This window comes from Hippocampus guttulatus, chromosome 4 (genome assembly GCF_054856545.1).
Source record: "Hippocampus guttulatus isolate MCC_2025c chromosome 4, RoL_Hgut_1.0, whole genome shotgun sequence".
Taxonomy (NCBI): Eukaryota; Metazoa; Chordata; class Actinopteri; order Syngnathiformes; family Syngnathidae; genus Hippocampus; species Hippocampus guttulatus.
This window is the reverse complement of record NC_141264.1, coordinates 12,629,026-12,635,929: the sequence shown is the minus strand read 5'-3', so window position 1 is coordinate 12,635,929 and position 6,904 is coordinate 12,629,026. Positions and strand designations below refer to the sequence as shown.

The following is a 6,904-nucleotide window of genomic DNA, read 5'->3' as shown; positions in this document are numbered from 1 at the left end:
GATCAAATGAATCGTGTTGCAATCCCCCATGTCTTATCTTGGGCTCACTCTTCTGCCGCCTTCTTATCTATCAGTCTGTCAGGGAATGAAGATCGTATGATAACAGAACATTGTGTATTCCAGTCAGAACAGGTGTCATTGCCTGCATGGCAAAGTACTCACAGACACTCTTTTCCCTTCTCAGGATTCTCGATGAGTGATTTGGGGACAAGTTTTCCTCGTGTGGCTCTTGTTCCACTCTCTTCCCGCATCAGATGAAGCACAGAGGTCAGGGGGTCACACAACAAGGACCATGTGGTACATTCAGGCAAAGCTTTGAAAGGGTAGACGTGACACACTGGGCGAAAGACAGCAGGTGATCTTGCTGCACGGCAGAGCAGTGAAAAAAAAAGCATGGTGTCAAAATTCTGTGATAAAAGCTGTGCGTGTGTGGCAAAGTCATGTGAAATAAATAAATAATGCATAAGTATGCCACATGACCACAAAATGAATCCAAGAACTTATCAATAGGCATTTAAACTCAAGTTGTCCAAAATGTTATGGATGTCTTCAAAAATATTCCACATGCTGAAAATTGGCCCAACACCTGACAGAGTAAATTATTGTATTCCAGAAAGAGAAATCCTGGCAATTGATTGGTTCAGTGTTGTTTGTCCTTATTAGGGTTGTGTGTAAGTGGAGCCTGACCCAGCTGAGAGTACACCCTGGAATGGTCGCCATTCAGTCGCAGGGAATCCAGAGAGCTTTTAATATGATCACAAAATCTCCAAGCTTCTACGATAAACACAAATAGTGTCAAGAGTAGCCTACTAAAACAGATTACAAGGTGGCAGGGGCCCTGGGCACCCACATGTGGGCGGCATCCACCGACCCCTAACCATTCCAACCAACTATCGTTGATGAAGGGGCATAAAATGATGAGATGGTGACATGAATTTGTATGATTGAGTAATTATGAACACAACCATATCCCTAGTCCACTAAGGGTGTGCACTGTTGTGCAACCACATTATCTCAGTAGCTCATTTTATTTCCATTCTTGAAAAAATATATATAAATTATTGAGTTGGGCAGGTCATAGGTCACAATAATGGTCGAAAAGGTTTTGAACTTATTTACACTGTTCTAATATTTTTAGGCCATAAAAACCTGGTATCTGAAAAGGGTTATCTCCTCATTTACGTCTCACTTTATAATGTACAAAGTATAATAATAGTGACTTTTCCCAACGTTGGATTAGTATGAAGAGTTACCATACTGATCAGTTGTAAAAATGTTTTTTAAAACTATCCTGAGCCAATTTGGGATTGGATAATAGATACAGTACATTGATTGTAGCACACTTGTGGGAGTGTTCACCTCTTTATTGCGAATCGATCTATGAACAATTTCAAGTAGTAATGTGATACAGAACCTTGCTGCAATATAATTACAGGCGCCCTACCTGTAGGATAAAACGTGACGAATAAACACCATAGTACAAACAGCGTGATCTATTTGGACGACTTGAACAATGTAAATAAATCAAATGAGTCGCGACCGCCCTCTACTGAAATACTGCTGGTGTTGCATTGGCAGCTGTGACAATTCACTTTTTTTTTTTATCAAGAAAATTTGGAACTGCATCTTTTGTGCCAAGAGGAAATACATATTCAAATTAATTGATTGAAATGTAATAAATTATTTCTGTAACAATTAATCTGCAAAGATATCTGTTAATAATGTCACTGACAGCAAATCAAAAAGGATTTAACTCCCTCACAAACATCCTAAATGACCATAGGTCAACACAAGACAGTAGTTTGGAAGTGGTTCAGTGAATTCTCTTCCACAATGTCAACTGGGGGGAAAAAATCATTTTCTTCATCTGCAACATGTTTAGTATGTGCAACCATTGAGAAAACTCGCTTTTGTATTCCTGAACAAACAAGAAGCACCAAGTTCACACGGTCTAACGCAAATGCAGCTGTTTGAATAAAGAGCTCACCCTCAGTAAATCTACAATAACAAATTCTCAACTGAAATTTACAAATACTGGCCCCCGCCTCTACCTCTGACTCACTCCTCTCTGCGGTATGTGCAAACAGTACAAGAAACGCACAACGCAATAAACACAAAGACAGGTGGTTATATATGAAATACGGTTGGAACCATTTGTTGTCTGCTGCAAAATCAAAATGTAAAGAATCTCAACATTAAAACACACGGAATGGTTGAAGGCCAACAGGAAAGGGAGGCCCCTCATTATTCGAGAGGAAAGCAGCCATTTCTAATCTGTCTGAGCACTTCCTGAAGCCGTGAACCTACAGAATAAACTGCTGCCTCAAGGTCGAGGTGGAAGTTTGAGCTTAGCATACCGCGCATTGTGTGCACACACGCACACATATGTAGCAAAGAAATTGAGTTAGACATAATTTCCGTTGTATTAAGGTGTGATGAAACATGCATTGGAAGAGAAGCACAGTGATGCAACGGTTTGCACATCTGCCTCACAGATGACACAAGATGGGTTTGAAAATGTACAGTGTACATTCCTGTGCTATTGAAGGCCACTAATGTTACAACAGTAGAATTTGTAGTTCACATTGCCCCCCGCACCCCCATAAAAAACATGCCTCAAAAGTCCAATGTATGAAGTCACATGGAAATTTGTATATTTCGAGACACTTCCCGTGAGAAATCGAAGGATGAAATCCACAAAATTGCATTGCTTTTCTTTGGTGGGATGAGAACTCCATTCAACTCATCATCGAACTGGAAATGTAACTTTTGACCTGAGAAAGTGTCTTGTTCGGTGCAATATGAAGAAGATATAATATTTCAAATGCTGATGACATTAACAATGTTTTTAATGGTGCCATTACGTGTCCATCAGGTGACGTCAACACGCGAGTATTTTTTCTTCAAGTTCGAAGTTGTCTCCATTCTTTTGTATTTGTGTATGGCGATTTCATGTGTCACACAAACTCCAATAATTGACAAGTGAAATTTGGTGGCTTGGTAATGATTTGCTGCCTCCACACACGATAATGGAATGGAATCTTGCCAGTGATAGCTTGGCACAATGTAACCATGGCTGCAGTTAATTGTGTTGAAACCAGACAAGAGACATGACTGTTCGGTGAAGAAGTACAAGTGGCAGGGTGTTGACACGTACATACGCCATCCACATCGAGACATTGTCTTTCGGCGAAGTGCACCGGCTTGTTTTTCACACTCAAGGCTAGAATGTGCAGGATCTCATGCATGTGCTTTCACTACTGGCGAATGCATGGGCCACTTTTCACATCCTCCTCCAAGAAGGAGAACCAAGTGAGCTTTAGCTGACCCTTCTCTGACCTCTCTCAGTATCACGTCCAATAAAGCAGAATGTGTAAGCAAAGCTTTGAAATCTTGGTGAAACCTCTCCTGGTTATTTTGACTTCCCACCGGTAATCCCTAACCCAAAAGTCTCCACGGAAACAGCTGAAGAGAGTTGTTTTCTTGCATTATTATTATCATTATTATTTTTGCCTGACCTTGCTGCTGAGGGTTAAGTTAAGAAATGTTGCACTGGTGCGATAGTTTCAAATGCTCGCTGGCAGATTAATGAGGAAGCGGAAGTAAGAGGTGGAGGAGTGCAATGAAGAAAAAGGCAAAACTGAGTAGAGAAATCCTCTGAAACTTCAAACTGATGGGTCTCCGAGTATGTAGGCTTTGCTACAGATAATGGGGGGGAAAAAACTCAAAGCAAGAAGAAAGAAAGCAGAGGGGGGAAAAGCAATCTTAGTTGGAAAACTTTGAGGTAGCGGAAAGTACGCAAAGACTTTGCGCTGGTTAGGGCCATGAAAGGATAAAGGATAGGACACAGTCATTAAAGGGGGAAGTCGGGCTCTGCCGTCATCACTGATTAGACGAGACCAGACAAAGATTTTAATGAGGAATGATAAGCCCTACTACAGGGATTTTCGTTGAATGAGTGTATAAGACTTTGCCTTATTTAAATGTCTTAAAAGTTAAACACTCCAACAAATACAGTACAGCATGTATGGCAACGAGTGGCTCCAACAAAGTGAAGTGAGATTGAAAAACAGGTGGACAGTGTAAATAAAAGATGATGATCAACGGCTTTAAACATCTGCCGCCAAGTCGTTTTTTTGTTTTGTTTTTCCTAATCTCACAAATATTTTGTGTTCAAAAAGTAGCCGTTTGAAAGAGGATACGAGTGCATCAGTTTTTCCACATGTCCCCATGTCTCCATTTCATCAAATCTCAAGAGATGACAACGTACAACACTTCATTTTCATCTGTTGTTCGGTCATTTCCACACGGTGGACTAGTGTACTTTCTTTGAATGATTCCTCCAATGGTTAAAATACATTAAAAATGTTACTCAAACAATAAGAATGTGCATATATACTTATTGGCTGACACATTGGATACAGCCGCACCATCTGAACTCTTTCTGTCTGGGTAATAATGCTGTTTATGCTTATTTGCCATGCGAAAACTCAAAACGATGACAAACAACAAGCACAACAATAGTTTGCTATGCACGAAGAGCTTCATAATCTCTCCAGACGCACAAGATGGATTTGCATTTGGAATTTACGTGGGCAATTTGGCTCAAATAAATTTTGTTATTGCCAATAATCATTTCAGGAGTCATCTACATTGTGTAAGCTTATGTTAAATTATTAATTATTTCCATTTTATATTTGAGCATTATATTCTTTTGTGTTACAGTTACATAGGTTATATTCCGTTTAATAATTGCTTAAACAAGTTTATGTTGATATTATCTGATTGGTTAAGGAAACCAGGAAGTGTTTTGTGTTTCCGGGAAGGGGTGTTCTCGTTCATCCGTTCGGAAGTGCAGACATGTTTTTTTCTGATTCTTTTTCTCCTTTTATTAAACTGCATTGAAGGGTACCATCTCTCCATCTGTCATTCGCAAAGAAGAGCCATCCACTGACAAACAACGAACCCCTCAACTTACACATTGTATTATTACAATTGCTAATTCATCACTTTTACACCTCCACTATGTGTTGCCTGGATTGATGAAATATCCATCCATCACCCTGCAAAGAGAGCTTTAGTGATCATCAGTTCTTCAAGAGGAGCAAAATAAAAGTAAGAAGCCTGGTCATCAAACTACGGTAGATGATTAGGGCCAAAGAAGAAAAAAACAAGGTTGGCAAGATTCTCAATTTACGTCAGAAGTAGATATTCATGCAGCACTGTGGGTTAAATTCTGATGAAGCATATACGTGACCTGCACACTTCAATGCACATAAGCACAACTGTTTCTTTCATGTGAATTTATAAATTCCAGAAAATCAATTCAGCTGGATCGTCATGATATATGTGAGAAGGGGCAATATCGTTTGAATAAAGACAGTGGGTAATTCGCCAGGGACAGTTTTGCTCGGACTGTCGGTGTAGCTACAGGCAGAGCATTTTAAACTGCTAGACATCATGATAGTGTGTGTTCCTCGTTAGTATAGTGGACAGTATCTCCGCCTGTCACGCGGAAGACCGGGGTTCGATTCCCCGACGGGGAGTTCTTTTTTTGTGAATTTCACTGGGACCTTCCACATGTGAAGCGAGTGTGACTTGATGGTTCCGCATTCTCTTTATCAATACAAAAATAAAAGTGTTGTTTGTGTACTAAAATTGCTCAAACAAATTCATCTTATATTTCGCGTGTTCGGCAACGTGATATGGAAACAGACCGTAAATACTCTGCTCGCAGGGCTGACCCCCCCCCCCCAATCCCCCCTCCCCCCACCCGATAGCGTTGCAAGTACTTTAGTAAGTAGGCTGGGTCGGACTGTACGTATTCCTCGTTAGTATAGTGGACAGTATCTCCGCCTGTCACGCGGAAGACCGGGGTTCGATTCCCCGACGGGGAGTTGCTTTTTGTGAATTTCACCTGGACCTTCCACATGTGAAGTGAACGGTCCTCAATAGTGGTGGGCAAACGACGGCCCGCCGAAGATTGGTACACAATTCAGGTTCGATGTAAATTGATTGCATTCATTTCATTTGGACTTGTATTGACAGGCATTTCAACGCCAGGTGGCGCAGTGACTTGAAGTTGCAGAGCACAGGGAGGGAGAGGGAGAGGATGAGATCTTATCTTCCACCTACGAACCACTGTCAAACAGAAATTCCCAAACCCGGTAAAAAAATAAACGTATGCATTAAACGTTCTAGTACTCTGTTGCAGTAACGAACGAGCCATACGGAAGCCCGCAGCAGCGCCAACTCAAGCAAGTCCTGCTCGATACTACACAATAACAGTCCGCGCCGCTATTTTCGATCATTGAATCCAAAACGGCGACATGACTTTATTGCAGTGAGTTTTATTGGAATTGCGAAAGATTTTAATTTCATTCATTTACATTTACGTCCTGGAGATCATGGCGTCCAAACGAAGAGGAACGGTCATGACCGCGGAAGAGAAAGTGAAATGCATCCGATTAAGCGAAGCGGGTTAGAAAGTAGAAACATTCAAGAGACGCTTGTAGTCGGAAAGACTCAAATCTAAGAGACTTTATCAAACAAGGAAGCCATTCTTGCTCAGTCCGATTCTGGCAATTTTCTGGAGTGCTTTAGTAGTAGTAGTAGTAGATTTTATTTATAAGCGCCTTTCAAGACACCCAAGGACACTTTACAATAACAAAAAACACAAAATACCTATTATCGTGCCAAAAAAAGACCGCTAATAGAGAGGCGGCGACCTCTATAGCGCTAACTATGAGCATCGAGGACTTCGACGCGTTCCGTGGCTGGCTTCAAACGTTCTTTGCACGACATCAGCTGAGCAACGCTGTCTTGGGTGGTGATCGAGGGGAGGTCACGTTCGAGACGCCGAGTGAGTGGAAAGAAAGGCGACCAGGTTTGTTACTAGTCTCAT

At 41.2% G+C, this 6,904-nt stretch overlaps 2 non-coding genes across 2 annotated transcripts; both read left to right on the top strand.

The window, feature by feature from the left end:
* The first annotated feature begins 5,474 nt into the window (after nt 1-5,474).
* Nucleotides 5,475-5,546, top strand: trnad-guc (transfer RNA aspartic acid (anticodon GUC)). The gene has a single exon. It is a non-coding gene; the product is annotated as a tRNA-Asp (tRNA).
* A 279-nt stretch (nt 5,547-5,825) lies between these two features.
* Nucleotides 5,826-5,897, top strand: trnad-guc (transfer RNA aspartic acid (anticodon GUC)). The gene has a single exon. It is a non-coding gene; the product is annotated as a tRNA-Asp (tRNA).
* The last annotated feature ends 1,007 nt before the right edge of the window (nt 5,898-6,904 follow it).